Raw genomic sequence first — 12860 nt, 5'->3', positions numbered from 1 at the left:
TATTGTGTAAATTTTTTTTAGCCTTTCCCTCTAATGCTTGTACTTTTTTGGCTCTTGTTTAAGCTTTTACTATTTTGATGCCATACGGTTAATTTCCTGCTTTTTCCTCTTAATAGCATTATAATTTTGCTTTCTAGATTTAGGGTTTTTAAATCCACCTGGGATTTATTTTATGAGGCAATAATCTAGTTTTTCCCCCATATGTATAACTAATTTTCTCAGCATCATTTAAAAAAATAATTTCTCCTTTCCCCAGTGACCTGTGTTGCCACCTTTTTAATCTTCAAAATTGTCATACGTAAATGGATCTCTTTCTGGGTTTTCTGTTTATGTGTTTAGGTTTGTTTACCTCTGTGCCAGTATCATGCCATCTCAATTATCAAAGCTTTATAATATGACAGTGGCTGTTCAGATAATCCTTCCCACCTTGTTTATCTTCAGAATTGTCCAATTTTCACTCTGTTCTCTCACATGTGAATTGTAGGGTCATAGTGTCAAGTTCTGTTAACAATCCCCAGGGGATTTCTGTTGGAATTGAATTTATAGAGTAATTTAGGGAGAACAGACATTTTTATGAAACTCAGTCTTTTCATCCACCAACATGGTATATCTTTCCATTCAGCTATATTTCCATTTATGCCCTGACAATAAAGTTTTATAATTTCCCTTATAAAAGTTGTACTCAGATTTCGTTAGGTATTTTCTTAGGTACATTGTGATTTTGCTTCTATTGTGAATGAGATCTTTTATTATATTTGTTTGGTTGTTTTTTGTATACAGGAATGCTGTTAATTTTTTGTATATTGATCTTATACCCAGTAACTTTGTTGAAATGTATTACTAGTTTTGATAATGACTATTTTCCCCTAATCTTTAAGCTTTTAATACTTTTAAAATTGATTAGGATTTCCTGTGCAAGGTTCAACAGAAGCAGTATTAACAAAAATTTTCACCTTGTTTCTAACTTCAAATACTTAAAAAATGTTACTGTTACTGTTAAATACCAGATTAAGAGAGTTTCCTTGTATTTTATTTTATTTTTTATTTATTTATTTTTTTGCCTTTTTAGGGCTGAACCCACTGGATGTGGAAATTCCTAGGCTAGGCGTTGAATTGGAGCCGCAGCTGCTTGTCTAGGCCACAGTCACAGCAACACTAGATCCGAGCCACGTCTGCGACCTACACCACAGCTCACAGCAATGCTGGATCCTTAACCCACTGAGCAAAGCCAGGGATAGAACCCACGTCCTCATGGATACCAGTCAGGTATGTAACCTGCTGAGTCACAGTGGGAGCTCCCATTTCCTTATATTCTTAGCTTGCTAAGAGGTTCTTAATAAAAGAGAATGTATGGATGTTGAATCTTTTCCTGTATTTAAGAACGATCATATGTTTTTTTCATTAATATTTTGATGTAACAATTGTATTAATAGGTTTTTAAATGTTAATCTATCCTTGAGTTCTGGGATAAACCTACTTGATAATGATGTAGTAATGTAGATAATGAATGTGTGTGTAAATATATAGATATACAAATGATGTACAAAAACACACTTTGAGGGAGTTCCCATTGTGGCTCAGTGGTTAACAAATCTGACTAGGAACCATGAAGTTTCGGGTTCGATCCCTGACCTTGCTCAGTGAGTTAAGGATCCGGCATTGCCAGTGAGCTGTGGTGTAGGTCGCAGACGTGGCTTGGATCCCGCGTTGCTGTGGCTGTGGCGTAGGCCGGCAGCTACAGCTCTGATTAGACCCCCTAGTCTGGGAACCTCCATATGCTGTGGGAGCGGCTCCAGAAAAAAAGACAGAAAACAAAACAAAAAAACAACAAAAAAACACACTCCGTGATTAAATTGATTAAATTTTCTATTGCTTTGTGTAGGATTTTAAAAATCTGTTAATAAATGAGATTGGTGTATAGTTTTTTCTTACATAGTTTTTATAATTTTGAGCATTAAGATCATGCTAGTCTTGTAAAATGAGCTGAATAGATTTTCCTATTTTTCTATTCTCTAAAATGTCTTGTTTAAAATAAGGATTACCTTTTTCTTTAAGATTTGGTAATACTTGTATATGAACAGCTTTGGGCTTATGCTTTCTTGCGGATAGATATTTGCTGATTTAAGTTTTTGATGTTCATGAATATATTCAGATTTTTTTGACATTCTTCTTCAGTCAAATTTAGGTTAGTTAAACAGGATGTCCCAAAAGTCTTGGTGCAGTTTTAAATTTGAATGACTTCAAGAGTATGAATGCCACCTCTTTATAAACTTATTTAGAAGTTTATATAAATTTATTTTAAGTTTTGTGGTTTTAAAATCACAAATATATATTTTTTTCATTCAGGGTTTGTAATCTTTCATAGGAGCTTACACAAAATATTAAAACATTTATTATTAATTCTTTTCTGGTTTTCCTTTTTTTGGTACAATTTATTGAAGAATTTAGTTTACTAATCCGTAAAGTTTCCCATTGTGTTGGGAGGAGGCATATAAGATCTTGGAGTTCCTGTCGTGGCTCAGTGGTTAACGAATCCGACTAGGAACTATGAGGTTGCGGGTTCGATCCCTGGCCTTGCTCAGTGGGTTAAGGATCCGGTGTTGCTGTGAGCTGTGGTGTAGTTTGCAGAAGTGGTTTAGATCCTGCACTGCTGTGGCTCTGGCATAGGCTGGTGGCTACAGCTCCGATTCAACCCCTAGCCTGGGAATCTCCATATGCCGTGGGAGCGGCCCAAGAAATAGCAAAAAGACAAAAAAAGACAAAAAAAAAATCTGCTTGTTCATTTTGTTGTGCAGTAGTGAAATTGATCAGTAGTTTCAGGTGTTGTCAGCCTGATCCATATATTATAAGTTCCCCATGTGCTTTTTATCTAATGATTTTAGCACCTGAATGGCCAAATTCATCGTATCATTCAGAGTTGTAAAGTCTAACTTTCTTTTTTATTTATCAGCAGAAACATTAAATAAAGAACTTGCCCTCGTCAACTATTCATTTATTCTGAGGTACAGTTAATAAAAGATAAGAAAAATAATGTCCAATCTTCCCTTTTACTTAATAGTTTTCAGAATAATAAGTGGTTCCCTAGCATCCTGTGAAGACAATATAAGTTTTTATTTTTTTATCATTATGAACACATGGATTTTCAACATATTTAGTATCTTGATACTTTGAAATATCTTTTTCCTAAAATTATTCCATATTTTACTGTCTCTTCAAGTTAGCTAATGAGCCCTTTTGACATAATACCATTAGTCTTTGCTACGTTCTTGTTTTCTGGTACAGTATGCTATTTCAAGCTCATCTTACATGTTTCCTACCCTAGATCTGGGATCAGCTGTACTAAGGTAACCCTAGTTCCTTTTAGTGCAAAATGGTATTTAGAGAACACCATCTGGATGATACAGTGCTCAGTTCTCTGGATTTGTCGGTGTATCTAGGCCTTTTTAGTGGAAATATGAACAGTAAGATGAACTTTTTTTTTTTGAGAAAAATACCTCATGAATTTATCCTGGTATTTCCATTTCACATTTGAGATTATGGGGTTTTTACCTAACTTTTTTTTTTTTTTGGTGTGTTTGTGATTTTTTTTTTTGGTTTTATTTTTATTTTGTTTTAATTGTTATTTCCCCAATACAATTTTTTTTTCTACTGTACAGTATGGTGACCCAGTTACACATATATGTACACATTCTATTTTCGCACATTAACATGCTCCATCATAAGTGACTAGACATAGTTCCCAGTGCTACACATTAGGATCTCATTGCTAATCCATTCTAAAGGCAATAGTTTGTATCTATTAACCCCAGGCTCCCCAACCACCCCACTCCCTTTCCCCTCCCCATTGGCCACCACAAGTCTGTTCTCCAAGTCCATGATTTTCTTGTTTGTTTTTAACACATATGCTGAAAACATTGGTTTCTAGAGACACTAATATAATTATTTGCTCTCTTTATTATTTTAACAAGAAAACTTCCATTACTAATAATATGGTTACTGAAATCATTTAAAATTTCTTTGCAGTTCTTTTGGTCTTTGTTGTATGTACCCCTAAGGACTTACAGTTAAATTACTTTATTTTAAATTCACTTTTTGAAATAATTGCTATGTGTTTAGGCCATCAATTTAATACATATATTTGTCTGTTTCATTTTATTTTCACATTTTAAGGCTTGCTTTGTTTACATAGTTTCATAACCAAATCTAGAAAAATAAGATAAATTTTGAGTAGTCTAATTTCTATTCTTCTCCCTTCCACTCTCTTCTCTCTTGTCCACAGGCACATAATTTAATTAGCTTTTAATTGATCTCTCTTTTTTTAAATGGAATCATGTGTTTATATATTTGTATTTTCTTTGTTAACACATGCATACTATTCACATTGTTCAGTAACTAGCTTTATTATTTAATGTTTCCTAGAGATCATACCATAACAGTTTATAAAAATTCTTATTAGGTTCTGTTTTTTTATCTGGCATGAGTTTATTATACCATGCATGTAATGTAAATTTGAACCCCATACCTATCTTTAGGGTTTACTGTTTCATGGGAAACTTTTTTATTATCTAGAGCTTTTGGCAGAAAACCAGCTTTCTCACTACTGTCCTGAGCTTGTGCACAGAGACTGTATTTTGTTTTTAATACTCTTTTTCATGGAATAAGGAAATCTTTTTATTATCTGAACCTTTTACTCATATTAGAGTTATTTTCTAATTCCCCTACTTGTATGGGCTCAAACCATATATTCTGTCTCTACATAAAGACACTAAAACATCCCTCAGTTAGCATCTTAGCCTCTTGTAACTCTGGCTTTGAGTTCTCTTTTTGTTTCAGGAGTCTGGGTATTTCTAAGCTATGTATTATTATTATTTTTTTGATTGTATTTTATCCAGCATTTCTTTGTGTTTGGAACAGGACTAATTCAGTTTGTCATCTTGGTAGAAGTACATTGACAGCATTTATTTTCTGTCACCCATGTCCATCATTCCTTTTCTGTACTTAGCTGGCTGAAGGGACATATGCATTCACACATATGAAACAATTTTATGAGGTATATCTTATGTGAAATTATTATGACATTTACTTCCAAAACCTCTCCCCTTTCTTTCACCTGAAAGTATTATTGACCTTCTGTAATAGTTATTTTAAGATGGTTTTAATACATTCTCTTCCTTTTTCTCCTCTCTGCCTTGCGTTTTTTTCCTCTCTCTTAAGTAAAAGAAAAATTCATGTAGGGAACCTAGATCAACCAATCTTAGTGCTTCTTTCAAAAGACCAGTAAGTAAAGCCACAAGGCTTTTAGACAACAGCATTATAGTGAATATAAATTATTTTTAGTAAAATAGAAAAAATATACCTAAGTATAATTTGTGGACACTAGTGCAGATTATTGGTTCAGAGTATTTCTAAAGTCTTTGAAGACTCATCTAATGACATTCATTCCTGTTCGATTTTATGTCTTTGTTTTACTTGTACTGCCCTCTAATTAGTGTTTTCCTTATTACTTTCTTTTATACTCCTCTATATGCAGGACAGGTGTTTCATTAAAACTGTATCTACTGTTGGCATGTCACATAGAGGAACTTTTATAATTTATACATTTCAATTAGATCTTTTGCTATGCATTTTTGTAAGTTAAAATATTAATATTAATATTAATATCAATATGGAGACAATATTATATGCATTAAGTAGTTTGGAAATATGCATGTCATAGTTAAATCTTCAGATCCCTCAAAAATATCTGTAGCTTTCAGAAAAATTTTCCGTTGGAGAATGACACATTTACTTGAAATTTTGAGCAGAGGTAAGAATTTTGCAAAAGTATGAGAAAAATTGTTTAAATCATTTCTAGTTTCTTTTTCCTTAAAATTAAAAAATTCAGTTATAATTAACATATAATATTATATTAATTTAAGGTGAACAGCATAGCATAGTGATTTGATATTTTTATACTTTACAAAATGATCATTGCCATAGGCCAGTTACTATCTGTGACCATACAGAGGTCTTACAACAATATAAGATGGTCACAGATGGTAACTGGCCTATTGCAGTGATCATTCTTGTGAGTTATGTGTTTTGTAGCTGCAAGCTTGTGTCTCACAATCCCCTTCACTTATTTTTCCATCCTTCAACCTCCCTCCATTCTGGCAACTACCAATCTGCTTTCTGTATGAGCTGCTGTTTTATTTTGTTTATTCATCTGTTTTGTTTTCCAGAGTCTACGTATAAATGGTTGTCATTTTTTTTGGTATCAGGGTGATGTTGTACTCATAGAATAAGTTTGGAAGCATTTGTTCCTCTGTAATTTTGGGGGATAATTTGTGAAAGATAGGTGGTTAATTCTTCTTTAAATATTTGGTAAAATTCACCTGTGAAGCTCTCTGAACCTGGAGTCTTTCTTTTTCTTTTTTTTTTTTTTAATTTTTTGGTTACTAATTAGTTTTGTTACTAGTAATCATTCTATTCAGATTTTCTGTTTCCCCATGATTCAGTTTTGGAGTATTGTATGTTTCTAGGAATTTATACATATCTTCTAGTTTATCTAATTTGTTGGCGTGTGATTGTTCATACTATTGTCTTGATCTTTTGTCTTTGTGTGGTGTCAGGTGTAATTTCCCCTTTTCACTTCTGATTTTATTTATTTTAGTGCTTTCCTTTTTTCTTAATGAGTCTGGATAAAGGTTTGTAAATTTTTTTTTTAAGAGAACCAACTGCTTGTTTCATTGATCTTTTAAAAAATTCTGTTTATTTCTGCTCTGATCTTTATTATTTCCTTCCATCTACTAACTGCGGGTTTGTTCTTCTTTTTCTAGTTCCTTTAAATGTATATTTAGATTGTTTATTTTAGTTTTTCTTGTTTCTTGAGGCAGGGCTATATCACGATGAACTTCCCTGTTAGAACTCCTTTTGCTACATCTCACAGATTTTTAAGGGTTATGTTTCCATATCATTTGTCTCAAGGTATTTTTTTTATTTCTTATTTGATTTTTTTCATTGAAATTAGTTGTGTAATAGCATGTTTAGTCTCCATATGTTTGTCTTTTTCCCAATTTTCTTCCTGTAGTTGATTTCTAGTTTTATGCTGTTATGGTCAGAAAAAAAGCTTGATATGGTTTCACTCTTAAATTTATTGAGACTTGTTTTGTGGCCTAACATTTTATCTGTCCCCGGAGAAAGTTCCATGTGCACTTGAAAAGAATGTGTATTCTGCTGCTTTTGGATGGAATGGTGGTATTTAAAAAGTCCCCTATTATTATTGTATTAGAGTGTATTTCTCCCTTTATTTCTGTTACTATTTGCTTTATATATTAAGGTGCTCCTATGTTGGGGTATCATAAATGTTTACAAATATTATAGACTTCTGTCGGATTGACTTCTTTTCATTATGTAATATCCTACCTTCTTTCTTGTTATGGACTTTATTTTAAAGTCTGTCTTATCTGATGAGTATTGCTATCCCAGCTTTCTTTTTTTTCCCATTTACATAGAATAAAGTTTTCCATCCTTTCATTAAAAAATTTGTTTTATTATAGTTGATTTACAGTGTTCTGTAAATTTGCTCTTTAGCAAAGTGACCCAGTTTAATATATGTATACATTCTTTTTCTTATTCTGTCTTCTGTTATGTTCTATCACAATGATTGGCTATAGTTCACTGTACTATACAGCAGGGATCTCACCACTTATCCACTCCAAATGCAGTATAGTTTGCGTCTACTAACCCCAAACTCCCAGTCCATCCCACTCCCACCCCCTCAGCAACCAAAACTCTGTTCATCATGCCCATGAGTTTGTTTCTTTTCTATAGATAAGTACATTTGTGTCATAAATTAAATTCCAGAATATCATATGGTATTTTGCTTTCTCTTACTGACCTACTTCACTTAGTATGAGAGTCTCTGGTTCCATCTATGTTGCTGAAAATGGCATTATTTTGTTCTTTTATATGGCTGAGTAGTATTCCATTGTGTATATGTACCATATCTTCTTAATCCATTCATCTGTCGATGGATATTTAGCTTGTTTCCATATCTTGGCTATTGTGAACAGTGCTTCAGTGAACATAGAGTGCATGTATCTTTTTCAGTGAAAGTTTTGTCTGGATATTTGTCCAAGAGTGGGATTGCTGGATCACTTGGTAGTTCTATATTTAGTTTTTTGAGGTACCTCCATATTGTTTTACATAGGGGTTGTACTAATTTACATCCCTACCCACAGTATAGGAAGGTTCCCTTTTCTCTACACCTTCTCCAGCATTTGTTATTTGTAGACTTACTAATGACGGTCATTCTGACCAGTGTGAAGTGGTACCTCATTGTAGTTTTGATTTGCATTTCTGTAATGATAAGTGATGCTAAGCATTTTTTCCTGTGCCTGTTGGCCATCCAAATGTCTGCTTTGGAGAAACATCTTTTCAGGTCTTCTTGCTGCTGAGTTGTAAGAATTGTTCATATATTTTGGAGATGAAGCCCTTGTTGGTTGCATCATTTGAAACTATTTTCTCCCAGTCCATAGGTTGTCCTTTTTGTTTTTGTTTGTTTGTTTTTTATGGTTTCCTTTGCTGTGCAAAAGCTGGTCAGTTTATTTAGGTCCCATTGGTTTATTTTTGTGTTCATTTCTATTGTTTTTGGAGACTGACCTAAGAAAACCTTTGTACGGTTGATGTCAGAGAATGTTTTGCCTATGTTCTCTTTCTAGGAGTTTGATGGTGTCTTGTCTTATGTTTAAGTCTTTAAGCCATTTTGAGTATATATATATATATATATATATATATATTTTTTTTTTTTGCATGGTGTGAGGGTGTCTTCTAGTTTCAGTGATTTACATGCAGCTGTCCACTTTTCCCAGCACCACTTGCTGAAGAGACTGTCTTTTTCCCATTTTTTATTCTTGCCTCCTTTGTTGAAGATTCATTTGCTGTGGGTATCTGGGCTTATTTCTGGGTTCTCTATTCTGTTCTTTTGGTGCCTATGTCTGTTTTTGTACCATTACCACACTGTCTTGATTACTGTATGTTTGGAATATTGTCTAAAGTGTGGGGGAGTTATGCCTCCTGCTTGGTTTTTGTTCTTGAGGATTTCCTTGGCAATTCTGGGTCTTTTATGGATCCATATAAATTTTTGGATTGCTTGTTCTAGTTCTGTGAAAAATACCGAGGGTAATTTGATAGGGGTTGCATTAAACCTGTAGATTGCTTTGGGTAGTATGGCCATTTTAACAATATTAATTCTTCCAATCCAAGAGCACGGCGTATACTTTCATTTCCTTGAATCCTCTTTAATTTCCTTGATTAGTGTTTTATAGTTCTCAGTATATAAGTCTTTCACCTCCTGGGTCAGGTTTCTTCCTGGGTGTTTAATGTTTTGGGTGTGATTTTCAAAGGTAATTGTTTTTTATATTCCTTTTCTAATGTTTCATTGTTAGTATACAGAAATGCAGCTGATTTCTGAATGTTAATCTTGTGTCCTGCTACTTTGCTGAGTTCATTGTTCAGTTCTAGTAGTTTTTATGTGGAGTCCTTAAGGGTTTCTATATATAATACCCTGTCGTCTGCATAGAACGACAATATTGCCTCTTCTCTTCCAGTTCAGATACCGTTTATTTCTTTTGTTTTGTCTGATTGTTGTGGCTGGGACCTCCAGTAAATACTGTGTTGAAAAAAATTGGTGAGAATGGGCATCCTTGTGTTGTTTCAGATTTTAGTGGGAAAGCTTTCGCCTTTTCTCCTTTGAGTATTATATTGGCTGTGGGTTTGTCATAAATGGCTTTTATTTTGTTAAGACATGTTCCGTGTATACCCACTTTGGCAAGAGTTTTTATAATGAATGGGTGTTGGATATTGTCAAATGTTTTTTCTGCATCTATTGAGATGAACAAGTACTTTTTGACTTTACTTTTGTTGATGTGGTGTATGACGTTGATTGATTTGCATCTGTTGAACCATCCCTGTGAACTTGGGATGATTCCCACTTGGTTGTGATGTATGATCTTTTTTATATGTTGTTGGACTTGGTTGGCTCAAATTTTGTTGACAATTTTTGCATCTACATTCACAGCAGATATTGGCCTATAATTTTCTTTATTTGTTGATATCTTTGTCTTGTTTGGGTATTAGGGTGATGGTGGCTTCATAGAATGTCTGGGATTTTTCCTTCTTGTTCTGTCTTTTGGAAAAGTTTAAGAAGTGTGGGCGTAAGTTCTTCTTTGTATATTTGGTAAAATTCACTTGTGAACCCATCTGGTCCTGGATTTTTGTTTGTAGAGAGTGTTTTGATGACATATTCAATTTCACTTCTTGTGATTGGTTTGTTCAATTGATTTCTTTCTTCTTGGTTCAGTTTTGTCAGGCTGTATGTCTCCAGAAAGTTGTCCATTTCTTCTAGGTTTTCAGATTTGTTAGCGTATAATTGCTCACAATATTCTCTTATGGCTTTTTATATTTCTTCATTATCTGTTGAGATTTCTCCTTTGTCACTTCGTATCTTGTTTCTTTCTCTCCTCTTCTGGGTGAATCAGGCCAGATGTGTGTATATTTTGTTTAGCTTTTCAAAGGACCAGCTCTTGCTTTTATTGATTTTTTTCTATTGTTTTTTTGAATCTCTATTTTATTGATTTCTTCTCTGATCTTTATGATTCCCCCCCCCTTTTTTTTGCTGATTTTAGGTTTTGTTTGTTCTTCTTTTTCTAATTCTTTTAGGTAGTAGGCTGTGTTGTTGATTTGAGATTTTCTTTTTAAGGAAGGCATGTATTGCTCTGAACTTACCTCTAATATCTGCTTTTGTGGCATCCCATAGATTTTGAATAATTTTTTCATTGTCATTTTTCTTGAGGTATTTTTTAATTTTCCTTTTGATTTCCTTATTGACCCATTGGTTTCTAAGTAACATGCTGTTTAATCTTCATGTAGTCAGTTTTTTCTCATTTCTTTTCCTGTGGTTGATTTCTGGTTTCAAGCCATTTTGGTCAAAGGTGCTTGAAATAATTTCTATACTCTTAAATTTGTGGAGGTTAATTTTGTGCTCCGGTGTGTGGTCAATCCTAGAGAATGTTCCATGTGCACTTGAAAAGAATATATATTCTGGTTTATTTGGTTGTAATGTCCTAAAAATGTCACTTAAGTTTGAGTTTTCTGTTGTGTCCTTTAGGATCTCTGTTGCCTTATTGATTTTCTGTCCTAGAGGATCTATCAGTTGATGTGAGTGGAGTGTTAAAGTTTCCTCTATTATTTTATTCCCGTCAATTTCTCCTTTTATGTCTGTTAGTATTTGTTGTGTATATTTGGGTGCTCCTGTATTAGGGGCATATTTATTGATGAATGTGATATCCTCTTCATTTTATTTTATTTTTTGTCTTTTTAGGGCTGCACCTGTGGCATATGGAGATTACTCATCTAGGGATCAAATTGGAGCTGTAGCCTCTTGCCTACACCACAACCATACCATTGCCAGATACAAGCTACATCTGTGACCTACACCACAGCTCATGGTTCCCCTGGATCCTTAACCTACTGAGCAAGGCCAGGGCCCAAACCTGCATCCTCATGGATACTAGTCAGATTCATTTTCCACCGAGCCATGATGGGAACTGCCTAATATCCTCTTCTTGAATTGTTCCTTTTGTCATTAAATCATGTCCTTTGTCTTTCTTTATGACCTTCATTTTAAAGTCTGTTTTGTCTGATATAAGTATTGCAACTCCTGCTTTCCTGTGTTTTCTATTAGCATTAAATATCTTTTTCCATCTGCTCACTTTCAATGTTTATACATGTCCTTTGCCCTCAGGTGAGTCTCTTATAGGCAGCATATTGTAGGATCTGTTTTTTTATACAGTCTGACACTGTATGTGTTTTGATTAGAGCATTCAGTCCATTGAAAGTCAAGGTAATTATTGATAAATATGTATTTATTGCTTGTTTCCAGTTGATTCTATGTTTCTCCTTTGTTCCTTTCTTTTTTTGGTTGGATGATTTCCTTTTATTTTATGCTTGTGTTCTCTTCTTTTTAGTTTTCTGGATATACTGTTTAATTTTGATTTGTGGTTGCCCTGTTCTTCAAGGATGTTACCCCCTTCCTATATGTGCTTGCTTTAGCCCGAGTGTCATATAGGATCAAACACATTCTAAAAAAAGGGTCTAGATTTTCTTACTTTCTTTCCCTACATTTTATGATTTTTGATGTCCTTTTTTTAACATGTTCATGTTTATCACTTTGCTGCTCCTAGGTTTATCATCACTTTTAAAATAATTTTTTTTCCTTTTAGATTTGTATGCTGGCTTATTTAAGTGATTACTTTCCAATTGTGATTTCTTTCATCCTATTTGTTATCACTTCTTTTTTTATTTAGAGGAAACCTTTCAGTATTTTTTTTAGAATGGGCTTAGTATTGCTGTACTACTTTTAGTTTTTGTTTGTTGGAAAATTCTTTATTTCTCCTTCTATTTTAAATGATATTCTTGCTGGGTAGGGTATTCTAGGCTTCAGATTTTTCCTTTTTAGGACTTTGAGTATATCTTGCAACTCTCTTCTGGTCTGAGTGTTTCTGTAGAGAAATAAGTTGATAGCCTTATGGGGGTTCCCTTATAATTGATACTTTGTTTTTCTCTTGCTGCCTTTAGAATCCTCTCTTTCTCCTGCTGCCTTTAGAATCCTCTCTTTATCTTTAACTTTTGCTGTTTTTATTATCATATGTCTTGGTGTGGGGCCTATTTGGGTTCAACATGTTAGGGGCCCTCTGAGCTTCCTGTGTCTTCATATATGTTTCCTTTAGATTTGAAAAGTTTTCAGCCATAATTTCCACAAATATATTTTTGATGCCCTTTTCTTTTTCTTCTTCTTCTGGAATCCCTATTATGCATAG

General features: G+C 33.7%; 1 protein-coding gene across 44 annotated transcripts in view; it reads left to right on the top strand.

Annotated features, from left to right (window-relative positions):
* The window catches only part of LOC102157568 (uncharacterized), a 1229235-nt gene that overhangs the window by 63265 nt on the left and 1153110 nt on the right, over positions 1 to 12860 (top strand). For 24 of the 44 annotated variants that reach the window (XR_014838321.1, XR_014838330.1, XR_014838310.1 and 21 more), the window contains one exon: positions 1070 to 1266. The exons of the other annotated variants lie outside the window; for them this stretch is intronic. The gene's annotated coding sequence lies outside the window, so the exon portion shown is untranslated. The remainder of the gene's footprint in view (positions 1 to 1069; positions 1267 to 12860) is intronic. 44 annotated transcript variants of the gene reach the window in all.

The sequence above is a fragment of the Sus scrofa genome, chromosome 2 (genome assembly GCF_054392235.1).
Source record: "Sus scrofa isolate SSC_HxYL_T2T_F1_AM1 chromosome 2, Sscrofa_HxYL_maternal_Yorkshire_Landrace_v2.0, whole genome shotgun sequence".
In the NCBI taxonomy this organism is placed as follows: Eukaryota; Metazoa; Chordata; class Mammalia; order Artiodactyla; family Suidae; genus Sus; species Sus scrofa.
Note: the sequence above shows the minus strand (reverse complement) of the source record. Positions and strands in the feature narration are given on the sequence as shown.